We start from the raw sequence: 26,510 nt of genomic DNA, 5'->3' as shown, positions 1-26,510 counted from the left end.
ATTTTGGTTGTACAATTTTCTTAGGAGGCCCATTCTAGAGCTAAAAAATCCCCTAATGGACCAGTAGTAGGTTGAGGTAATATGCAACATTGATGGTGTTGACATTCCTATACTAAATGTTTAAATGGAACTGTTGCATTTATGTGCACCATTTGTGATGGCAATCGTTCCACAACTTCCCTTGTGTCTATATAAACTACAAGGGTCAGCGGTCTGTGTGGATGACCTTTTACTTCCCCATAATGCAATGTTTCCATTGTCAGCAGTCCTGCACAATGCAATACATCTCTTTTTCATAGGTGGGGTACTTTCAAATTGTGTCTAAAAGTGCCTTACTGTCATATGCCATTGGATGCCCTTGCTAAATAAGAACTGCACCAATAGCATAGTCGGAGGCATCTGTCTTGATCTCAAATTATTGTTGCAGGTCTGGTAATGGGAGCATTGGTACAAAGCAGAGGCGACGGTTCAACTCAACACATGCCTTCTATTCGGATTCAGGCCAAAATAACTTTTCTTCCACTCCTCCCTTGGTGACTTGACTGAAAGGCCATGTCATATGATATAACCCCAACACGAACCTACAATAGAAGTTGGCAGGACCTAGAATGTTGCAGAGTTCTTTTGGAGTGGTTAGGGTTGGCCAATCCTGAATGACTTGTATCTTGGCTAGGTCCACATGCACACCCCTCTCATCAATGGTGTACCCCAAATATTGAACCTGGGTCATACCAAAAATGCATTTCTCCAAGTTGGCACACAACTTGTGTTGTTGCAGGGTTTAGAGGACCAATAAAATATGGTGGAGGTGTTCTTCCCAACTATGGCTGAAGATCAGAATGTCATCCAAATATACTACCACAAATGGGTTGGTGAAGGGTCACAAGATGTCATCCATCAGTCGCATGATGATTGTGGGGGTATTCATCAACCTAAAAGGCATGACCAACCATTTGAAAAGGCCCTCCTTAGATTTGAAGGTAGTCTACCACACATCAAAGGGTTCAATTGGTACGTAGTGATAATTGGACTTCAAGTCAATCTTGATAAAATATTTGGCCCCCTTGATCTAGTCCAGAAGATCATCAATCCATGGGATTGGATACCTATTCTAGACAGTGATCTTGTTCAATGCCCGATAGTCAATACAGAGTCTCTAGATCCTATCCTTCTTCTGTACCAACACGACCAGGCTCCCACAGGGTTATGAACTTTGCTTAATGTGCCCTTTCTGCAACAACTCCTGAATTTGCCTCTTGATTTCATCATTCTCCAGAACAAAGTGTCGATAGATTGGTCCATTGGGTAGCGACGTGCCCGGGGTTGGATCAATGGAGTGCTTGACCTAACAATGTAGAGGTACCCCTATGGGTGGGGTGAAGATGTCATTGTACTCCTCTACAACTTTGTCCATCTGCTGTCCCCATGCAGAGGAGCCCTGTCTAGAAGTCAGGGGCATAGTATTCTTCTTGACCTGAGGTAAAATCATAATGAAAACAAATTTCCCAGTCTAGGAAATTATCTTACTGCATTGCTTCACAATGAAAAAAATAAACGGTGGTAGGCAATGCTACCTCTAGTATCTTGTATAGCTTATTTACCAAAGTAATAATAAAATTGTGAGGCCTAAACTTATACATAACATGTCGCTTCCATAAGTATGGTTGGCCTAATAAAATATCACAAACTTCAAGAGGAGCAACATCAAGCAATACCTCATCTGTGAAGGGCTTGATGATGTAGGGAAGGTGGCATTGTTGGCTGACGTGGAGATCTTGCCCTTGGTTAAGCCACCCGATGGTGTGGTCTCTAGGCCCAACTGCATCACGAAATCTACTAAAATGAGGTTATTTTGGCTCCCATTGTTGACAATGAACTATAGCAGAGAACCCTTCACCCACATTTGTGAGTGGAAGAGCCACTCCCCCTCCTTTGGATCTTTGGGCTCATCCTTCTATATCTTGGGGGTGGCAATAGTGGCACTAGGCTCCACATCAATAATCTGCTTCCCTTTGTAATTTCCCTTGTCATTTTTTGACTCAGAATCAGAACATGCATCTGATTTGAAAGCCTTCAGCTAGACCACAAGTGACTGCTTGGCTCGACACTCGCTTGTGTCATGAGTGGGGTTTTTATGGAACTCACACCATTTCCCTATGTCCTTCTTTCTCTTTGTGGTGTTTTTATTTTCTTGTGGCTTAAATGGGTTGTCCTAAGCCACCCCACCTTGGCTTTGTCCTTTGTTCTGCGATTTGGGGATGCCTTTCCCTTGCATCAAGTTCAAAGATCCAAAGTGTTGCTTCTTCTGTTTAAATTTCTTCTTGATCTTGACAATGTATTGATAGGAAATGGCAAGCGAGGATATGTCTAGGAACTCCATCTTGTCCTAGATGTACTTGTGTAGATAGTCACAGTACTTGAGTACCAAATTCCGCTCAGAATCCTTGAAACCGATCTTCGTGCGAAGGGTATGGAAAACATTTATGAACTCTGTCACATCTTGGTCCCTTCCCTACCACACTGTGGTCCACTTTCTATATTTATCTTCATAACTCCTGACAAGTTAATATTGTTTATTGGCTTGTTGGGGCCTGACCCAGGTTTAGAGGTGATTTAGCCAAACATATCCCGGTACTACTAGCCCTTTCGACAACAGTCCGCGGAGCGCAGATTGAGGTCTCACCCAAAGTAGTATGGGAGGGTGTTAGAACCAGGTTTCCGCACCCTAGGGATGTTTGATATTATCAAGTGGTCTGCGGTTTGACCCCGCGCGCACATCACTACGAGCATCTATTAGTCCTTCACAACCCGTGATGCTGCTTTTTCGCAGCCCTACTTGGGGCACGATCCATATTATTACCCAAGTTCCTTATTATTAACCTATAATTAGTCGGTTACTTAGCTTATCTATGTGAGTTTAGAGATAATTAACAGTATATCCATCATTCATATAAGGGTGCACGATAAACAAAATATTATAAATGCACAGAACATAATACAAAAGCAGATACACAACAATTGGATTCAACTTCTCTTTATTATTCTTTGTTCAAGGTTACGGACCCGACACCACCCTACGCACTCTACTGCAAGGATCCACGCACTTAGTTGTAGACTCTACCAAGCCTCTACGCACTCAGCTGCAGAGCCTCTTCCTACTACTATGACCCAATACACTTAGACTCTTACTCTATGCTCAAACCATTCGTACTCATCTATATCTCCTCTTCTTCGCTATTGTTACAACTTAGAGCCTTGCTCTATTTATACAATCCCATGGTCCACGGACCATGGGTAGGCCGACATGACATTACATTACATTACAAAACTTAGGGTGGACAACCCTATGACTCAACCTATACTTCGCACTCTGTGCCCGCAATTCGCGGAGTCTTACAATACATTTGACCCAAAACTTGGGCTTTGAGCCCCAAAACATGCTGTGGGGGGATCTGATGCCCAACATTGTTCCTTGATGGAGTCTCGGAAAGAATTCCAAGTGGGTGCGACTGAAAATAGTGAGGTTTCCCTCTCATCCTTTTGTTCATAGTATGTTTACCACTAGTCCTTGACATGTGGGGTGGCCTTTAGGAGTGAAAAAGTAATCTTTTCCCAATTGGAAAAGCCATGAACTGAAAAATATCCTTCCAATAGATTTAACCATCTATCTACAATGTCTGCATCTATATTTCCTTCAAATATGGGAATGTCAAATTTAACTTGTACCTTAAAAGGAGTGGCACCTCAAGAGTGGCTATTTGATGAAGATGCATCGTATATGGGTAGCTTTCGAAGCATCTGGAAAACATTATCCAGCATTGCATTCCCTTTTTGCTCGAGGGCTTCCTTGAGGAATATTTTGAAAGGATCTCATGCCCCCTCATATTTCTTTTCTTCCCCCATGGGAGGCCTTTGAGGTTTGTGAGGTTGGTCTTGCAAAGGTTCAACTAGTTCGAGCCCTAACTCCTTATACCCTAAGCTTGTTGGGAACATGCAAAGAAAAAAAAAGGAAGAGAAAACTGCTCTGATACCACTAATCCAAACATATGCCGAAACATTTAAAAAAAAAATACATATATACACATAAACACATAGATGCAACAAAAATAAAACTTCATTTCATTAATATGAAAGAACTGGAATATGCTTACATGAAAAAATGGAAATAAACTAGCTTGGGTGATTGTAGCTTATCTTTGAGAAGAGATGTGGCAGATACATGCCTCTAAATTATGTTACAATGAGGCTCAAAGACCTATTTATTATTGAGAAACAATGGAAAACCCTAAACATCCAAAAACCTAACCCTAGGAGATGAAGCGCCAAACTTTTGGGTCCCATTTAGGTAAATCAATACATTACCTTCCCAAGGTCATTAATTTGGTATACGGTCCCTGTTTGGCTATCATAATACCTCCCTTCGAAGATCTCAAAGAGAATGCAGAAAACAATCTCATGTGTGAATTTGGGATTTTTCCAGTCTCTCTGTTTTTCCTAAAAACGTATTTTAGTCCCTCAAAACGGCTCTGAAAGTTTAGGACTTGAAAAAACTGGAAAAAAAATAGATAATAAATAAATAAAATAAAATAAAAAAATTAGTAAGTTGTCCCTCAAATAAGGAAACCAAAAAGAAACAACATGTGGGGTGCCAAGTGGAATAGGTGGGTGGCCACCAATATACAACCTAGATCAATCCTTCCCCCTTAGGAAGCAGTCGTCCCCATTGTGTTGAGTGCCTCCATGTTACATAGTATTTTTTCATGACCCTTGTTCACTTCCCTACCACATCCCAAAGTTCCAAAACATTGACTATTGTGTTGAATATCAATCATGATATACAAACCAAAACCTCCCTGCAGAATCAAAGGAAAGCTGCCTTGAAATCATTCCGGAGAAAGTTGCCTTAAAACCTAATTTCTGGCATCAGCATGTTTTGCTCCATTGCTTGCCCATGCTGATGGCAGGTTTCTTAGTTATACACTCATGCTACCAGCGCAGGTTTTCATAGGAAAACTCGTGATGGCCTTCTTCTGACAAGTTTTCCCAAACTGGAGGAGAATCTTTGTGATCTAGAGGCTTACAAAATGACAAGTTGGATGTTGTTCGTTGTGCATGTGATCGAATTATCCTAATATTACCCTTTGATCTTATCCCTATGAGCTTTCTCCTTGATATTTTGACCTCCCTCTATCTTTGGTGAGGTCCTAACTCCCTCTCCCTGCCTATAAATTCATTCCCCTCCATTCCCAAATGGTTGGTCATTGATTGTTGAATCCCTATGCTGAGATTATGCTCACATGCTTCCCATTTCTAGCTTGGAGAAGGAGTGTTTGAAGATTCTTTGCTTGGACTTGGACATCCACCCAAAGGAAGTCCTGAACATCAAGGCATAGGTTGTATCCTTCCCTTTTCAGTTTCTTAATATATACAACTGCTAGTTCACTTTCCATAAATGTTTGTATTGATGTTTCATTTATCTTAATGCTCCTTGATATGTTAAGTGGATTACATTTGAATTATGTTGGTTGCAATTTTATGCTTTGTTGTATTTTTGGTCTCTTATGTAGGTATTCAAATGCCATGAGCAGCAAGGATTGAGCCTCAGGGAGGGATCGATCAAGATCTTTAACAAAGGAATACATCATAGCATCAAACAAGGTAGCTCTCCTTCCTCTTCTTTAATTTTGATTGTAGTCTAGGAAAGTCTCTTGTAGATTGTCTCGTTTGTTGCTAGACCCACTCATTGGTCTAGAGGGGTCGTCTTTGTCCATAGAGAGGATTTTCCTTCACAACAAAATGGCAACTCCATTGGGGAAGATATAGCCTATTCAACCTCCTTTCTCAATTGATCTCTTGATTAGTTTGACCGACCATAATGTTCTCAGTTAGTTTGGGTTGTTTTAGGTTTGCACAATCACTGGCTACTGTCTTGGAGTGCTCAATCTGGTCAAGTTTGTGAAATTCTTTTTATTTTTTGCTTGTTTCCTCAACCAATGCATTTTTTGATCTAACAACCACACTTCTAGTGCACTTTTTCATAAAAAAATCGCGTTATCCCTTGTTCAACACCTATTTGGCCTTGACTGCCATGTTGATCCCTGAGATTGGAAAAAATCAGGGTTTCTCTGCCAAAACTAGTGTGTTTGAGCCCCTAAGAGCTGGTTCTTTCCAGTATCACTGCTTTTAGTTGATATTTTGGTTGATTACCTTATTTTATTAGCGAATCTTTGATGCTCTGAACTTTCAAGTATATGAGTGTAATTTGATTGATTTTAGGGTTTGTAGGTCGATTGGTTGCCTCTTGTCTCTTGTAACTGTCTTTGTGATCAGAAATTGATCCAAAACCTTAACTGTAGTCAATAACAAAGGTTAAGAGGTTAAAAGGTTAATATTGGCCTTGAGCACTAAAACCTTTGTTAAGCGCAAAAACCTTTATAAAGCGCCTTTTCTTTAAATTCCGAATTAAGCACGTGGGCAGTATTCAGCCAAGCGGTAAACTATATATCATGTGGGCGAAAGGCTGGAAGTGGTAAGCTACCAAGAGCACATGATTCCACTTAGTGGTTGATACGTAGCAGGCAAAAACTGCTTTTCTCACACGCCCTCAGTTAGATAGAAATCTGCATGAGATTGCGCGACGTCTATTGGATTGAGTGGGGTCATGTCAACAATGGAGATCATCCGGGCAAGTTTTCCAATGAACAACACGACAGCTGTTGGATGGATGGGGATAGATCGATGGTTGAGAGTTAACCCGATCACAAGCTCTATGGAGGATTATCCCTAATCGCCAGATATACACGCGATAAGGACTTATCCTTCATGAACGCGCCCAACGGTTATGGCAACAGTTACCTCTGACGGTCAGCCTAGCAGAGTGGCTAAATTTTAGCAATTTGCTAATTTTAGTTGGAGATAGGTGCAGTCACCAATATTGGTGGAGATATCACATAAAAGAACTCAAAGAGTAGTTTTAATGGGAGAGCCCGAGAGTTAGAGAAACTCAGAGAGAGTGGGACAAAAGGCTCGCTAGGCTAATTAGAGCCTTCTGAAGGTGATGGAATGATCAATAGAAGCTGAAGAATTCATCTTCATGGAGAATTCCATCCATGAATATTGATTCTGGAGTTCAGAGCCACCAAAGGTTGGAGGCAATTGCAGGAGCTACCAGAACTCATTCTCAGTGAACCAACAGTCAATTCTGACTGTAAAGAACCTTCTGGATCCATTGCAGGGATTTGTAGAAGCATTTGAAGACTTCTAAGGGCTAAGAAACTATAGGGAAGTTTCAGGTAGCAAATGATCAAATGATCAGTCTATTGTAGGTGTCTAATATGTTGCTGGAGATAGAAGGAAAAGTTCCAGAGACAGTTGAAGAATTTTGAGGGAGTTAGTGCCATCCAGAAGCTCAAGTTAGCTCAATGCATTTATTGAAGGAATCAATTCCAAATAAGCTTAGATCTGTTTGTAGAGTGAGGATAACCGGGGATATAGATGGCATTCTAAGCCCACTGGTTCAGTTTAGAAACCTTTGGAGTTAAGTGTGGAACTTGCAAAAGAAGCTTTACATTAATCCCAAAGAGCCGAGTCAAGTTGACAAGAGCTCAAGGAGATGTAGCCCCTGATAATACGGTGAACTCCTAGATTATATTGTTATTATGTGTGGGTGTCTATTTGCTACATTTATTGTTATATGTGTTTAATATTAGCATGAACAAATAAGCACTTAAATAGTTAAAACAAAGACATACACCTATTTCAAGTACCTAATTCCACAATTGTCAACATAAGCTAGATCATATTTTTGTTAAGCTTTGGAGTGGGAGGTTCTTGTAGGTATAACAAGATGTTAAACCCTCATTTTGGATCAAGTGGTATCAGAGCTAGTTCCTTGATTGACAAAGCATAGCTTCTTGAATGACATAGAAATAGATTGCTTGTTTGACTTGATAGGTGTTTAAACAGTACAAAGGATTTGACTATTTGATTATTTGTAAACTGACTATTGTTTGAGTTTGCAAAGGTGAAGGGAAAGCCACTAACAGCTAAGTCCAGGAGAGGACAAGAAGGAAGAAGGGCTGAACGCATTCTCCTTACCCCAAGGACCTCAAGGAAATCCTTGAAATACAAGAAGGTTTGTTTGCTAAAGGCTACTTGAATAAGCTCTTTGTGAATTTTTTTGAAGTTCTTTTGTTCATTTCGATAATGACAACTTCTACAAGTGAGTTCTCAAAATCCTCCTCCTTCACAAGATTCTTTGATGAAGACATGAAGCAAGACTTGTTCATCATGATGAATATGGTGAGAGAAATGTATAAGGATGAAAGGAAGAGCACCAAACTTCGAGAGCATTTGAATTCCATGAAGGAAGAGAAGAAGTTTCTTTCTGACAAATTGCAGGAAGTGGAATGTCAACTTCATATTGCAAATATGAACCTGGAAAGGATGCATGAGTTGTTGCCAAAGAAGCCTTAGTCAAGTATCACCTTGAAGAAGAGGTAAACAATCCTAGTTTGTCTTCAATTTCCTCTAAGAATATTTATGTTGTTTCTTTTGAAAAACATACAACAGGCATAGGGTCCAAGTTGATGGCAAAAATGGGCTATGAAGGAAAAGGATTGGGCAAACATGCACAGGGAATTGTTGAGCCAATAATGGTTGAGGAAAGGCCTAAGTATTTGGGTCTTAGCTATGGAGAATCTTACGGAGAAAGTTCCAAAGTAGCCATGAAAGCAATTGAAACAGTTCCTAGAAGGAGTTTCATGTCAAGTTCTCTACCTCAAGTTTGTAAAGATTGTATTCTTGGGGAATACAATAGTTTGAAACATACTTTGCAAGAAGAAGGTGTTCATAAGCATGCATTTGAACAAGAGAGTTGTGAAAGCTCTGAAATAATTGAAGAGATTGATGTTGTTCCAAAGGAGCCACTTCTTCATTCAATTCACCTCCTCATGAAGGTAACAAAGGTGAAAGAGAATTGTATAAATCTGATTTCAATCATATTTCCTTTGATCATGTAAAGCATGATAAATTTCCACATAAGCATTGGAAAAAAATAGCATGTTCCTTTTGTGGTTTGTATAACCATAGTGTTTTTAGATGTTGGAAGAGAACGACCACATACAGGAAACTATTGAAGAAAAGGAGGAAAGAAGCCAAAGGTCCATTGGACAAGGCAAATCACGTTGTTAAGAAGATGCACATGTGTTGCACTTACTGTCATAAGCAAGGACATATTACTGAAAAGTGTTGGACTCTGAATCCAACAATGCTTCCATGAAATCTGAAGAAGGTGGAAGGAAAGAATGGCAAGAATGGAAAGGAAGTTTCCATAATTGATGTGTTGCAGAATAATTCATAGGTTGATGTCAATGTGCAGACAAAGGAAGCACCTTTGATATGGTGAGAAATGGGTAGAGTTCTTATCTAGTTAAAGGGTGCATGTATTTTGATCTGATGCATTTCTTTGCTAATGAGATGCAAGTTGCAGGGTTTTACCAAAAACGTGAATGGAAAAGTTGAGTATGTAGACTCACTTTATTGCAGAAAAATTATATTCATCTCACCTTTGTAAGTATAGTGTGCTTAAGAGAAAGATGAAGGATGGAATACATGCATGAGAATAATATGTATGAACATAGGGATGTTGATGATTTCCTTGTATTTGAACATGTATGTGTAAATGACTTGATGGTTGATTGCTTTGTTTAAAACATGCATGTAATGTCAAATTGGCTTGGAAAAAGTTGATTTTGTCTCCAAGATTGAAAAAGGAGGCAATGATGAAGTGTTTCACAAGAGGTGGAATTCTTTCTACTTTGAAAAAGAATCATTAAGTTCTTTTTGTACATGCTTGACTTGAAGAGTCAGTTGTTTGAAAAGGCATGTTTTTGTTGGCTTGTTATTCAGTTGATCATGTGTATACAAGATGTAAAGACATGATGATGGTTCACATGATGTGAAATTTGTTTCTTGTGATGAAACAAGAGTTTATGTCATCAAGTTGTTTTCTTGGATTATGTTGTTTTGACAAGATGTCAAAAGAACGTTCGTTTGAGCCACCTTGGATCAATGATCAAGGAAGAGATGTTCAACTACCTTCTGTAACCTTCTCAGGAGAAGTTCTGAATGAGATAAAGGAAGACAATTCTTAATAGGAGGACAAGTGCATCCAGGAAGGAAAGTGTTGACTACCTTCAAGTTATGGTTCAGAGGCACTAGCCATGCAAGGCAAGTGTATGGAGGTTGAAAGAAGAGGGTGTTGTACTCTCATCTATTGTATAGATCAGTATATCAATCTTTTGGGGTCCAAAAGATTCTCAATGGGGAGGAGTGATCATAAATTGATCCAGAACCTTAACCGTAGTCAAGAACAAAGGTAAAGAACAAAGGTTAAGAGGTTAAAAGGTTAATATTGGCCTTAAGCACTAAAAAATTTGTTAAGCACAAAAACCTTTATAAATCACCTTTTCTTTAAATTCTGAATTAAGCACGTGGGCAGTATTCGGCCAAATGATAAATGATATATCGCGAGGGTGAAAGGCTGGAAGCAAGAATCTACCAAGAGCACGCGATTCCACCCAGCAGTCGACACGTAGCAGGGAAAAACTTCTTTTATCGCGCGCCCTCGGTTAGATATCGTTCGTGCATGAAATCTGTGTGAGATTGCGTGACATCCGTTGGATTGAGCGGGGTCACATTAACGGTGGAGATCATCCAGGAAAGTTGGCGAGCAGCTGATGCGACAGTCGTTGGATGGACAGGGATAGATTGACGGTTGAGAGTTAACCCCATCGCAAGCTCTATGGAGGATTATCCCTAACCGTCAAATATACACATGATAAGGACTTATCCTTCATGAACGCGCCCAACGGTTACAGCAATAGTTACCTCTAATCGTCAGCCTGGTAGAGTGGCTAAAGTTTAGCGATTTTCTAAGTTTATTTGGAGATAGGTGCAGTTGCCAATATTGGTGGAGATATCACATAAAATCACTCAAAGAGTAGTTTTAATGGGAGAGCTCGAGAGTTAGAGAAACTCAGAGAGAGTGGAACAAGAGGCTCGCTAGGCTAATTAGAGCCTTCTAAAGGTGATGGAATGATCAATAGAAGCTGAAAAAGTCATGTTCATGGATAATTCCATCCAAGAAGATTGATTCTGGAGTTCAGAGCCACCAGAGGTTGGAGGCAATTGCAGGAGCTACCAAAACTCATTCTCAGTGAAACAACAATTAATTCTAACTGTAAAGAACCTTCTGAATCCATTGCAGGGATTTGTAGAAGCATCTAAAGACTTCTAAGGGCCAATAAGCTATAGGGAAGTTTTAGGCAGCAAATGATCAAATGATCAGTCTATTGTAGGTGTTTGATATGTTGCTGGAGACAGAAGGAAAAGTTTCAAAGACAGTTGAAGAATTCTGAGGGAGTTAGTGCCATCCAAAAGCTCAAGTCAGTTCAATCCACTGATTGAAGGAATCAAGACCAAAGAAGCTTAGATCTGTTTGTAGAGTGAGGACAACCAGGGATATAGATGGTATTCTAAGCCCATTGGTTCAGTTCAGAAACCTTTGGAGTTAAGTGTGGAACTTGTAAAAGAAGCTTTACCATAATCCCAAAGAGCCAAGTCAAGTTGACAAGAGCTCAAGGAGACGTAGCCCATGATGTTGGGGTGAACTCCTAGATTATATTGTTGTTATGTGTGGTTGTCTATTTACTACATTTACTGTCATAAGTGTTTAATATCAACATGAACAAATAAGCACTTAAATAGTTAAAACAAAGACATACACCTATTTCAAGTACTTAATTCCGCAATTGTCAACATAAGCTAGATCATATTTTTGTTAAGCTTTGGAGTGGGAGGTTCTTGTAAGTATAACAAGATGTTAAACCCTCATTTCAGATCACTTTGAGTCTCTATTTTTTTTGTGATTGGGTCTGTTCATTTGGTAAAATTGCTTAAAACATTAACTTGCATTGATTTCGGTTTGTTTTGTGCAAAGTAGTTTTTCATGTGTACTAGTTCATCTAGCATTTGAAATCCATCTTTGTTTCTTATCGAACATAAATTACATTGTTTGGTGTGCACATTGGAATGAATGTATTTGATTATCTATTTGAAAGAAAAAGTGAAATACATTTCGTTGAAGTGCTTTGATTTGGTTTTATTTTGATTAGTGTCTTGTTGCACTTAGGAGCATTTTTGAACAAAATCTTCATTTTTGCTTTAGTTAAGGCCTAGTTGCATATAGACATCTAAAAATAAAAAAGAATCATATAGGTAAAAGTGCATTTTAGTGAAATGAATATCATTTTTTTCTTTCAATAGATTGCATATTCATTAGTGAAAGTGAAGTTTAGTTTTGCTTTTGCATTTCACATTTGGAAAACATTAGTGGAGGCATTTGGTTTGATGCATTCTCTTGTTTAATGCATCAATTTCTTGTACTCTCTTGTTGGCTAGTTGGGACCTAACCCAAGTTTGGAGGTGATTTAGCCAAACAAATCCCTGTACTACTAGCCCTTTCGGCAACAGTCTGCAGAGCGTGGACTGAGGTCTCACCCAAAGTAGTATGGGAGGGTGCTAGAACCAGGTTTCCGCACCCTACAGGTGTCTGATGGGTTCCAAGTGGTCCGCGGTTCAACCCTACGTGACCATTGCTACGCGCACTTACTCGTACCTCGTAGCCTAAGCTACTTCCTTAGTGCAATCCTACTCAAGGGTTGAACGCTGTGCTTCTGCATTATTACCCAAGACTTCACTAATATTAAACTACTAGTTGATTAACTTATCTTATCTATATGCTTTCATTTATACTTAATAATATTCGCCATTCATACAACAGCACATAGTAAATAGAAAGTATAATTGCACAGGATATCAAACATGTAATAACATAAGAATAGATACATAGAATTCAGATAAACTTCTCTTTATTATTCTTCTTCCTTGGTTATAGACTTGACTCCACCCTGTGCACTCAGCTACAGGGGTCCATGCACTCAGCTATGGACTCTACTAGGCCTCTGTGCACTCAGATGCAGAGCCTCTTCCTACTACTATGACCCAAGAAAACTTAGACTCTTGCTTTATGCTTCGCTATCTCATCCTATCCATTAGATTTTATCTTTTCTTATTCATTCTCTTTACAACTTAGAGCCTCACTCTATTTATACAATTCCATGGTCCGCGAACCAGGGGTAGGCCAACATAATATTACATTACATTACAAAACTTAGGGTGGACAGCCCGATGACTCAACCTATACTTCGTGCTCCGCACCCGCAATTTGCAAAGTCTTACAATACACTTGACCCAAAACTTGAGTTTTGAGCCTCAAAACATGTTGTGGGGGGATTTCATGCCAATAAGCCCCCAATACAAACATCATGACTCATCCTCGAGTCATTCTGTCAGCACAATGATCTTGGCGGGGAGTCCCTCCAGCTGGTCCCAAACGATCTGAATGTCGGCAACGCACTGAGCTATTATCTGCTGAACCTGTTGTACCCGTGCTTCTGAATCATCTATTTTTGGCATGCAGCGCTGCATCTGTGCATGAATTCCGTGAATCTGCACAAGCTTTCCTTCAATCTTCACCGTGATTGTGAAGGCTTCATTAATCCACTGCTGGACATGCACTTTTAGAACTGCTTCTTTGTGGCGTGCCATGTCCACCTTCTCCTTTAAAGCCTTGGCCTGCTGCATCCTTGTAAGTTGCTGAGTAAGGACTACTATTTGCGGAGTCCCTATAATGTTGTCATATTGTTGCTGGAATTCGCATGCCTCGGTCTCCAGCCACTGAATGTTGGGGTCCTCTTGCAACATAGTGAGGACTTCCAACACCTGTTCCAACATGTCGGTATAGTCATGCACTGCACCTCCAATCTCTTCCATCCCTGGTGTAATAGTGCTAGCACGCTATTCCCTGACTTCTGGGGGAGTGGGAGGCTACGCCTTCAACCGTAGCTCGGTGATCTAGAGATTCGGCTCCAGCTGCACCCTCGTTGTCTCTTCTTGCGCGTTGCAGACTCCACTCACCAACTTGTGGATTCATACTTCTACCAATAAATCTGTTGCAATAGCTAGCTCTAGGACGTGCCGGCAAGCGTCATCTACCGTGTGCACCAAATGTTGATTCTATGACACAACCCATCACGCTACAAACTAAGTTGTTCTATATTAATCTTTTTCTCACTCAGAACCTGGATTTCATTGCTCTCTCTGGTGTAGAGTTCTGCTATTATCCCATCCTACAGCTGATAAAGTGTGTCACGAGGAAGGTAAACCAAGTTAAGGCCAATTCCTTTCATTGTATTAAGTGTCACCCTATCCATTGTGCTCTCCAAGACTAGCGCTCCCTCTAGCAAGGTTATCGTATTGGCCATCTTCATGCGGAGCATCTGTTCTATTGTTGTCATGCCAGTTGCAACGTGGGTAGACAAGGTACCCTCTTGCGAGGGACACACCTATAATTCCTACAGTTGTGCCCTTAGGGACCCCAACATAGTCTACTGCTCCAACATGACTTCGTGGAGCACTTCCTTGGTGACATCTACAACCATCTCACTGATGTCATAGAGGTCACCTTCCATTAATGTGATCGGGTTGATGGCCAATTTGGAGGCCTTGACCTTTTTCCGTGGACTCGATGTCTCTGTGATGTGCGGCCTTTTGAGTTGGGTGGAAGTTGTGCCTGGGTCCACACCCTCTCTTACAGGGTTTGTGTCCTCTGTCTCTTATTCTGTAGACAATTCCTGGCCCTCCCCAGCCTTCATTGTTGTGGCCCCTGCTGTCTGCGCTACTATTGCTTCTTTGGCGACCTTTGTCTACTCTGCAACTACCTGTGCTACCTTACGGACTATCCTTACCTCGGCTGCCGCTTTTTCGTTGTGCCTCTTCTCTGCCAGTTGTGTGACGTGTAGCTTGGCCTCCTCCTTTCTTTTTTGTGTTGCCGCCTTTTCCAATTCTGCTAAATCCAGGGCATGCCACTGGGGAGGCCATGTCTCTAACACTGTAAAAATTGCATCATCTATGGCGATGAATGGGAGATTGGTCCACTGCTGCACCAGATCTTTCCGTGCCCTGATGTAGACATTGTGCATGTCTGCCTTGAAGTCTGCAAAACTCTGTAGACTGTTGTACACTGTGGGGGATAGGCGCGGCCTCCTATTGATCCACATGCGGATGCTCACCTCCATGAGCACCCAGAAAATCTTTGTATCGTGAATCCACTTCACGTCCTTGTTAGCCCAAAGTGACACGTACTTTGTGGCCGCAGGTAAGTCATGCTCAATCTCTAAGAACTGGCTTTCCTCCGATAGTTCACCCACAACCAGCAAGATGGACAAGAGAAACCACGCGTAGTGGAAGGTCTTACCCTGCTCCTGGGCCTCCTTGCAGTTGATCAAAAATTATTCACAGAGGAACTCGGCCCAATTGAACTGGACCCCCTCCACGCATTGTTCAGCCAACGCAATCACCGGTGCTGGTACTTCATCGGCATAGCATTTTCGCATTACCTTGTCAGCCAAGAGTTGGGTGGCTACGCACACCCCTTTATCCTTGATACTAGTGATGGCATAACCCCTCTTTTTCTTTTCCAGCTTGTATTTGGCCTTCATGGCTTCCGCGAGGGCCAAATCACCACTTTTTCTTGCTATTGTCACGGGGTCTTTTCCCTTACAGGGAAGCCAGGAAATTCGATGGATGAGAGCCACACTGATGGGAATAGGCTCCTCTAGACATAGATACCCATCGTGAACCAGGCAAAGAAGCTACCTGATGACAAAAAGGGTGATGGGCACGCAGTGAATGTGTGGTATCCACAACAGATGCAGCAAACCGGCCTTCTCCACACCGCGCAGCCATTTCCGCGGCTCTAATGTAATTACTGGCCCCTCTGTGGTCTGCTTCATGAGGTTCTCTGTCTCTAAGTGTGGGAACTTCTCGTTGTCCGCGAGGTCCCAGTATTCAAATTTCATTGTGGGCACACAGCCCAGGGGCGAGCCTTCAAACACAATTCCATCAAGAAGGAGTGGGGTCTGGAGTGTGCTCTTCATGGCATCTACATCCATTGGTATCTTGGTCTTCCCTTTTCGTGGAGGAACATACCCGAGAAATTTTGCTGCAGAGCGCACTGACTAGATATCCTCCTCTACTTCCTTCGGTTCCTCTACCTTGGTGATCAAAGCCTGTAAGTCCTTCTCCTCTTCATCTAACTCAATGGTGACAACCTTTCCCTTTTCTTCCATTGAGAGCTTACTGAACCACGGATTCCTTGGGGACATGCGGACTAGTCCCATGGCCTACTTATCTTTCTTCGGTCTCAGTGTCCAAGGTGATTTCAGGATTTTCGATGCAACCCCAATCTCTTCGAAAACATCATGTACTGTGTGGGTCAACACAGCCTTGCCGGTGGTTCCTTCCTCAAAGCCCAAACCTGGCCTGGTAGCCATCATCTTGTCTGTCCTGTATGCGGTCTTTCGCGAACTTAGGGGCTATGATATTGCTCAGTGCTCAACACTCTATGTTCTAATCTACTGCTCAAATCTCAAGTGAACAAGTGTTGTCTTGTGGCTAGCCTTTGGAGTTTTACAGCGCCTTTTGAATTCAAATTCGACCATTCCCCCCAATTCCGAGCCATCAATGCTTTCTTGGCAACAGATTTTCCCAAATCTTTCCCATAATTCGCATCTTAAATGCCCGCTTCCCACTCCATTTGGCCTTAAAGCGGACATCTCATCATGAACAGTGTCACCAACAGTCACTTCCCAGCTTATCCACGCGGCAGCACTGTCCCTCATGTGCAGGCTCAAACCTTGTGATATGTTGATTCTGCGCACAGGTCCCTTATCGCACAATTCCAAAACAAACTTCTTTATAGTCCTATGCTCTCTTTCAACTGCCTGGAGCACTGAGACTATACTTCCTATGGCTAGTTAGGTGGTCGCACCATCTGTGTGAGGCTTCAGCTTGTCTTCCTTTATAGTCCGTGGGAAATCCTTAATTGTCCTCGCTACAACTGGCACTGCGCGTTCTATCATATGTAGTGCGCTCCCCTAGTTACTGTGTTTGGTGAGATGCGGTCGTAGCCATGGCAGTAGAGTCATAAATTCTTGGTGATAGTCTTCTAATTCAGTGGTATGATCATCCGCACCTTGCCTTGTCACCCTTGGTTTATCGACGTGACATGCTTGCTTCATCTTGTTTTCCAGCCTCTTGACCTCTGCGTCCATCAAAAGGCTTTTCTTCCTCAGTCATACCCGGTCTTTTTTGAGTTCGCGAAGTCTAAGGTTCCCTCACCAAATGGCTTCCTGAAGCCTTATGTGTTTGACCTCACGTAGCTGTGTGATTTCTTCATCCTAGGCTTCACACACTGTCACATCTACGGGCGCTATTACATGTGGATTCCCTTTTTCATTTTCTTCAGAAATTATGGTCCTTACTCCATTCCGCACCTTTGGAATCATTTCTATGGTCAGGGTTTTGCACATGGCCCCATAGGCCCATCGGACCGCTCGTACGCACAGGTCCCAATCAGTGCATCTCGCCTAGTGAACCCTGTTCAGTACTTCACACACCCTATCGAATGCTTCCTCATGGATAATTGGTAATGCACGTTGCCCCTTTTTCTGCTGCGTTTTGTCCCAATTCTCTATTCTGGGAGTGGTGTGCGCTGGTGCAAGTTGTACAGCATATGTCCGTACCCATCGGGAAAGGTGGGCGCGCAAGTTGTTCCACCCCTGGTGACTGGCTCTCATCTTGAGCTAGGGTTTTCCAAATCGTAGGCACATCATCCTTCTACATCCATGCCAGTCCTCAAAACTTCCTTGATGCGTACCCCACCATCATGCGGGTGTTGCGCATAGTGCCCACTTCAGAGCACCGAACCGTTGTTGTTTTGGTACTGCGCTTTCAAATTTGTTCAGGAATTCATCCACCGTTGTCAACCCATCATACATAGGTAGATCCCTTGCTTTTATTGTTACACAATGTAGTGACCTTATCATCATGTTACAATTGAGTGTGGTTACCTCGTGTAACCAGTTCTGCCATCATTCTACTTCTTCGTCTGAATCCAAAGTGCAGGAGCTGTCGCGCTCCCATGAAATCCTACCATCTGCTGTCAAATTCACCCAATCCTCTTCTCACACAGTTATCTTGTAAATACAGTGGAGATTGTCATCACTATCATCATATCACATTGGTTCAGTGTATCATGCTCCTTTGGCTGGATCTAGTGATACTACTATGCGTAGTGACTTGTTTTCAAAGATCATTTTGCGCTTCTTCAGATTTATGACTATGTTCATATCCATGGCCCAATCTATTCTATAGCACAGGATAGGGATTACTATCATTGACAATCTCTATTACTTCAAAATCCACCTACGTGCTCGCACCTTCAATATCTACTATCACCCCTTGTAATCTTCCCATGGGCAATATCTTATGTTGGTTCACCATTCATAACTGAATAGGAGACCATTGTAGTGCGGGTCTGCCCATGCATTCCCATGTTTGTTTTAGCAATACATTCACGTCCGATCTGAGATTTAGGATTACTTGATCCATTTCATACTGACTGATTTGCGCAGTCAACCTCATTTCCCTTCCTGTGCGCAAGGCATGCTTTCCAAGTTTCCAGACCACACACAATTCTCCTGACCCCGCACACCTAGTGATAAGTTCTTGTAGCCCTTTTACTGCCTTGCTGTCATGTAGCAGTTTCATGCATGTCTTTGTAAAGGTAGTGAGCATTGAAGGATCCATCCCTAGTTCGAGTTGATCCTTACTACCGAAAGTGGAGGCCTCTGCGAAGCTCTTCTTAGCTTCCATAAATGTCTCCTTTGCATGTTCTAAATCAAATTCAGGTTCCTTTGTAGGAGCCTTGAGAACCCACGCACTTTCTTCTGGCTGCTTACCTTTTTCCTCACCAACGGTCATACTACTCCTGAGCATCATGTTTACATTCGGGTCCTCTTCGCACGGCTCAGACCTCATCATCTGCAAATTCTGAGTTGGAGGGGGCTGAAGTACCCCTTTTTCGCGCAGTCTTGCTATCAATGTAAGATAATCTTCTGCCTCATGATCAAACTGAGTATAGTACAAACATGATGTCCTTGTCGAGTTTGTAAAATCATGGGCATAATGTCCTGGCCCTCTGCAATTATAACAAATTAGTTGTCTGTGACCCCTTCCCCGTACCATTCCACCTCGACGTCAACCACGCCCCTAAAATCCAACGCACATCATTCCTGCATTTGGATTGAGATCTCGCGTTTCAGTTTGCACCCTGTAGGCAAGAGTTTGATCCATCATTAGTTCATAGCTTCTGCAGGTGCGTTCATCATGGCCTACCAACCTGCAGAAATTACAAAACAATTGTTGGGACGTCTGCATATACTTCTGCAATAGATGACAATTATTTGTAGTGTGTTTTCCTCTTATCTGACAGATCATGCACCATAATGCAAGCATCGTGCTTGGTCTTGCATGCGCCTCTGGTCTTAATGGCATCAGCCCTCCTCCTGCCAAGTAGTTCATGAAGATGGGACAATGATCCTTGTCATGCCCTTGGCCTTTGAATTTTATGCACCATAACTCCTCGCGCACCTCTGGCCACGATGTCCTGTCCTATTTTAAGCTCTACATCTCCGAATATATTTTGTAGTTGCGCATGGATTTTTTGGACTCTCATACCATGGTCTTGTATAGGGATCTTATGCAATCTCATTGCCATCTCCAAAGCTTCGGCCTGGGTGGAAATTTTTTGTTGTGACAATGTCATCCTTAAGTGTGGTGTTGGTGACGCTACAAACCATGCGCAGTGTTGTCCATCTATCAACATCATGTTGGCTTCACGAATCATACCCTTCAGTCTCTGGTCCACATCCTAGGGGTTCTTTCCCAGGAGCATCGTGATCTCCTTAAAGCCAATGATTAATTGGGTTTCCGACTTTGGCCTGCTAAATTCCCTATTCAATGCATTCTAGATATATGCGATCCCTGCATCTGGATGGTCATTAGAATGCTTGATGTACCATGTCAATGCGAAATCCTGAAACACAATAACTAGTGTTTCCTTCTTGATATTATCATTTGTGACTCCTTGCGCTTCCCATACAGCTTTTACCATGAACCAAAATTGTTCTGTATCCTCATTTCCTACTCCCCTAAATACCAGCAATTTTATCATGCTTGCCATATTAAACTGTGGTGGTGGTGGAGGTGGTGTGGGCGAAGCTGGAGGTGAAGATGGTGAAATCGGTGGCGGTGTAGGTGGGGGTGGTATGCACAAAATTCACTGTCTTATCAGACTGATCGTGCTCCTTGGTGAAACCCTCACGAGCTCCTCCTCGCTTTCCCATGGAGGTGAAATCAAGGGACTAGTCTACAATTCTTCGTTACTTTCGTTTCTATAGATCCTCCCACTTTGCATTGCCCCCAACATCAATTTATTCGCATAACCCTTTTTTCACACAATAGCATTTTAATCCAAGTGTTCAAAGACTTAATGTACTTACCTCACGGTCCTTTGAGGAAACATCGTTCCACCTCATTGTAACTAACTATCATGTCTATCGCGAACTCGATGATAAATCCTCCTATAATTCGATCAAGCGAGTGGTCCACAGCGCATGTGAGCTTCTCTTCTAATGCTTCTAGTATGCACACCAATTCACGAGTCCACACAATTGGTTTGTCGAGCCTACACCTTCCCTAACCGTCTGTTAGCTTCACGATCCACTCATAAAACTCAAAGGGAAATGCCGCAAAGAAAATTTCATGGATTTCCATATATAAGTAGTGCTCCAACCAATGTTCCTTTGATACTCGCGGATTTCTATTTCACTCTACGCCCGCAATTCGCGGAATCTTACAATACACTTGACCCAAAACTTGGGTTTTGAGCCTCAAAACATGTTGTGGGGGGATTCCATGCCCAACATGTCTTCCCTCATTACCATAGAATTCATTGAAATGAAAGGTTTCCTTTTTCTCATATAGTTTCATACTAGGATTCAGGTGACATTTTTGAGCCCAAAATTGAAACCTAATTCAAGAAATACTTTAAAATTTACTGAATTAAACTAAGGAGCATTTGGAACTTAACTCAAACAATTAGAGGTCTAGGCTAGAGATGTGTTCCATGTCTATAAACCTAGCAGTTGTCATTAACTACTTTCATTATATCACAGGGGTGAAATCTCATTCTAGTATGGAAGTATATCGAAGGTTCTCTAGTACTTTCGGGTATATATGAGGAACTTTAGTATGGAAAGTATATGGGAACACTCTCACCAAATGGTTATGCATTAGACAACATTAACATGCACTTGTGCTCCCCATAACATCGAGTATATATTGGGACGCCCCACTAGGTTGTTATATTTTAGCCACAAGTAACCAAGTTAGCTGCCTTGTAAACGTGATACACCGAACACAACATTTGGGGAGATTGGCCATCATACATTAAGTCCTTGGTTTTGGCTAAGGTGTATACAATGGTTCATGGATGCTTGGTAAACCCTCTTGCTTAGTACACCCTTTTTTATTTATTTCTTGTTTTAAGTTCTAAAATTTAACTGCCCACGATAATATGTTGAACCCATGCAGTTATTTATTGCCCTCATATTGAGTAATTCCTTGTAAATTTTAATTTTAAATCCCTCAATGAAATCATCTCTTCTCCTATTGTTTTTGAGAGAAAGTCATCGTGGCCAAACCACCACGTTCATCTTACATTTCCCCTTCATCATCTGATACTTAAGGGTTGTCACAAGGAGTTCATCCTAAGTTCTCACATTCACTTGAAGACCAAGGTCTTGAACTTGGAATTATCCCAAGTATCCAATCCCTTACTTCTCATCCTCCACCACGGGACTCATCATCATCTTAGGAATCTAATCCAAAAACTCTTGAGAGTCCACAAAGGTTTGTTGTATTCCCTCTGAATCCACTATTTGATTCGTTGGCGATATCTCCTCAACAACCTTATAGTCCATATGACCAACCTAGTGTTCCTTTTGAGTTATCTCCATGACCATCTTGGATTCCTCCTCGCCAACTATTTCCACCCATGGATTCAGAAGGTGATTCTCTAGCCTCTTCTCAAGTTCCTCTAGAAGTCTTAGCTACTCATACTCCTAGTGTTGATAATGATTCTAAATTTCACTTTCCACCTTAAGGTTATCCATTTGTGGGAAGTGTTGCACCTCCACCACCCCCTAAAAGCAGTGGACCTATATTTCCACCCGGTTATACATCATTGGCTCAATTGGTTTCAGGCACGCCAAGTGCATCTTCACTATATCACAATCTGATTTTGTCATCGGGCGATATTCCTACTTCAGGTCCATTTGTTTCAAACATGGCCTCCCAAATTCCTGTACCAACTGTAGTTTCGTTCTTTCCTATATAACCGATAGTTACGGTTGGGGCACTTAATGTCCCTATAAGTTCCCAAGTTCCTCCCAGTGGATAATACGTGCCACTACATATTCCACCTCCTAGGGGGCTTCAGCCACCTCTGCCTTATGTACCTCCTATTTGAGGTTGACCTCATGTGAGTGTGCCTCAAATTCATGCTATCGAAGCTAGTCAAAATGTTGGTAGTGTACCTTATCCTAGTGTATCATCAATTCCATCTGGATCACGCTAGATCCCATATCAACAACCCTTTTCAGCTCAAATACCCTACCAGCAACCGTATCCTCCGTATGGCTCTTAGCAGCCTTAGAATCCACCCTTTACTCAATAGGAAAGCCCCAAAATGCAGCGTCAGGATGGAACTTATCAGTACCAAAATGGAACTCAGCAGATTCTGCAAGGAACTTACCAACAATAGCCTTATGTACAAAAGCAACCTTTCATTCAACAAGGACCTTATGTACAACAAAGGCCCTATCAACAACTGTTGCAGTAGCAAGGTCAAACCTTGCAACAGAAAAACCAACCTTTATATCAACAAGGTCAACCCTTGTAGTCACAAGGTCAACCCCTGTAGCACCAAGGCCAACAGTTTGATCACCAGGGCCAATAGTCGCAACAACAACCTTATAATACATATATCTCACAAACTATTTATCCACCTTATGGTTCTCAATGGCCTATGCCAGGTCAATATCAACCTTACCCTGGTCAAAACCCACCTTTTTGGGGGAAGAATCAACCTTATGGTGAGGGTACCCCTCCGTGGGGGTAATGTAAAGCTCCTTATGGTCAAAATCTGCCACTTTGGGGACAAAACCCATACCAACAAGGATTGAATCAGCAAGTTGGGCCTTATCAAAGGCCTTCCATGCCTTTCAACCCACAATTAGAATTTTTAGCAACGTTGGAACTATCGGATGTGTCGCGGATCACCAATGATCCAATACTTCATTCACCTTATTGGCTCCTAGTTCCCACTAAGATTCCTAGTGATTACCCAAAGTTTGAAGGAAAGTCTAAAGAAGACCCCCAGGTACACGTTATGACTTACCACTTATGGTGTTCATCCAATTCCTCGGTTGATGAATCTATTCGTCTACATCCTTTTAAGCGGACCTTGAAAGGTGCTGCCGCCAAGTGGTATATCGAGTTGCCTTGAGGTGCCTATCAAGATTTCAACTCTTTGGAAATGGCCTTCCTTACTCACTTCCAATTACTGGTTCGTTATGAAATTGGTACCCATTTGCTTACATCTCTTAAACGGGAAACTTCTACCCACATCTCCAATCAAATCCATGAATGGAGACATCAGTGTCACCTCATCAAGTTTGAATTACCTAATGTGTTGTTACCTAAATGGTTTACCAAGTCATTCGTCAACAAAATTTCTACAAACATAGCGATGGTAGGTTGTGTTACTAAAGATCAAGCCATTTCCAGTGCCCAATATTTAGATTTGGTGTATTCCTAATCTGGTACGTTATATGATCTCTTTCCTGATGCTCTATGACCATCCACGGATCCAACATCTTCTAAATCTCCAAATGTACCACTTGTTGATGGTATTATTGGATCAATGTCTCAAACTTCCAATAAAACTTCTTCAAAGAAAAAATCTGTTTCAAATACAGCATCCAATCCTCCTTCGAAGCCTTCTTCCAATCCTTGTAAAACCTCTGAGGTTAATGTCATTTAGTCTACCATGGTAGACAAAGCCTCCAAAGGTAAAAATAAGGGTAAAGGAAAAGAAAAATTTGATCTGTTTTTGGAGGATCCAAAACAGGATCCTCCAAAATCATCTATTGATGATTCCTCCAAATGTAAGCCTAAATATCCTTGCCTCATTTGTGAGGAAGATCAATGTACCAAGGATTGTCCCCATCATGTGGAAGTTAGTAGATTATTGAAAGGCACTCAAGGGACACCAGTTGTGCTAAAGGAACCTTTTCCAGCACAGCAGACCCAATTGGTAGAACAACCACAATCTTTCGCCTCTTTAGGTTCTCAGGTTTACATGAGTGGGACAGTGCTTATCTCTGTTTCCACCCAGTCGAAAGATTATCAAACTGCTCAAAATTAGACGTTGGAGAAAGAAGCCACTGATACACACTCTACTTCTACTCCACCCAGTTCCAGTGCTCTTCGCATTGAGAGACCTAGTATTGACTCCGTTATCCAGCCACCTCCCAAAGGTGTTCTTCTGAAATCATCTTACAATCCAAATGCATGAGTTGCCCAGCATTACAATATTATAGAAGACTTGGCTCAAGCACCTTCAGCGATGTCTGCCTTGGAATTTCTCTAAACTTGTCCAACGCAGCGGAAATAATTATTGTCTTCTATAGGAGGGATTGACCCTACAGATTCGAATTTGATCACTTTTGACCTAAAAAATCATGTTCCTTGTCTTCCCCATCAAATTTTGTTTTTGATTCAAGTCATGATTAAAGGGAAGATGATTCATCAAACTGTGATTGATGAAGGTGCCTCCGCATGCATCATGTATGTTTAATGTTGGTAATCCATTGGCTCTCCACCCCTCAACCAATCTCCAAACACCTTAGAACCTTTGATGGTAGAGGATCTCATCCCTATGGTATTATCACAATTTTTCCCATCACAATGGAAGGGAAAACTATCGAATTGGAAGTAGAAGTCATATATGTGAATTTGAATTATAACCTTCTTCTTGGAAAAAGTTCAACCCATGCCATATTTTGTGTGGCTTCTTCTTTGTTTGGTATACTTCATTTTCCTCATGAAGGAAAAATAGTTACCATTGACCAATTATCCTTTTTCTCTTCCAGTTCTTCGAACGGCAATGTGCCTTATGTTGGAAATACTGACATTTCTTATGAGAATGTGGGGGCAGGTCCTTTTAAAGATTCTACTCTTATGGGAAATTTTTCCCTCCTGCCTCCTTATGTCGCTACTGTCAACATGATTTCTACTATTTATGATCCTTGGATCGTTCCATCTCCTGATCAAGTTGATTATTTCAGCAATGTTATGCTTCTCAACCCTCTGGAATAATCTTACCAAGTAGTTGTTTTGGGTTCGACACTCGCTTTTGATAGTCATACTATTCTTAGTATGCACCTAGATGTGTATTCAAAGTCTCCTTGGCTTGGTTCTTTGGATTCTCCAGATCCTTTGAATGAGACATTTCCTACTGTCAGGAGTATCACGGAAGTTATGTCTCTTGAGGAAACACCCTAGAATGATGCTCATTGTTGTTCCTTGTTTCTTCCTAGTCTTGGTGAGATTTCATCGTGTCTAGATACCTTTGTTTCCCATACACAAACCCATCCACTTCAAACACCCATCTTGGTGCATGAAGTTTTGTTTGACGGAAACATCGTTGCTACCTCTCCCATTGAGATTTTAGTCCAACCTGAAATTGTCAAATTCTTTCAACTAGAGGCATATTTTCCTCACCATGAGCTTAAGATTTTCTTTCCTTCTTTCATGAAATCTCCTCACTGAATATTTATCGTTCGCCCGCTCTCGCAATGGGGTATTCATCCTATGACTTGTAACCCTCACTCACCAGACGGGAATGGAGGCATGTTCATTTATGTGTGTTATTACACTATTTGGATGAGTCGATGCTTACACGTCATGCCAACAGTGAAACTTCAGTTTCATTCTTTGTTGATCGATTACCCGAGTCCACAAATGCGCTCCATTTGAAAAATTATTATTTGTGATGATCCATGTAAATATTGATGTACATTAGTGTGTGATTTTATTAGTGTGCAGTGTCATTTTGGTGTGTCGGGTTTCTTTTGCAAACCTTTTCCTCTGCCTACCTAGTGTTCTACTTCATTTTCATATGTCATCTAACCATTACGTCAGTTTCACTGAACTGTGATTGATGAGGTTGCCTCCACATGCACCATGTATGTTTCATGTTGGAAATCCATCGACTCTCCACCCCTCAAACAATCTCCAAACACCTTAGAAGCCTTTGATGGTAGAGGATCTCGTCCTTATGGTATTCTCACGAGTTTTCCCATCATATTGGAAGGGATAACTGTCGAATTGGAATTAGAAGTCGTAGATGCGAATTT

This window comes from Pinus tabuliformis, chromosome 1_2 (assembly GCF_031772625.1).
Source record: "Pinus tabuliformis cultivar Carrire ecotype Pingquan chromosome 1_2, CPIR1, whole genome shotgun sequence".
Taxonomy (NCBI): domain Eukaryota; kingdom Viridiplantae; phylum Streptophyta; class Pinopsida; order Pinales; family Pinaceae; genus Pinus; species Pinus tabuliformis.
The sequence above is the reverse complement of the archived record's forward strand: the minus strand, read 5'-3'. Positions refer to the sequence as shown.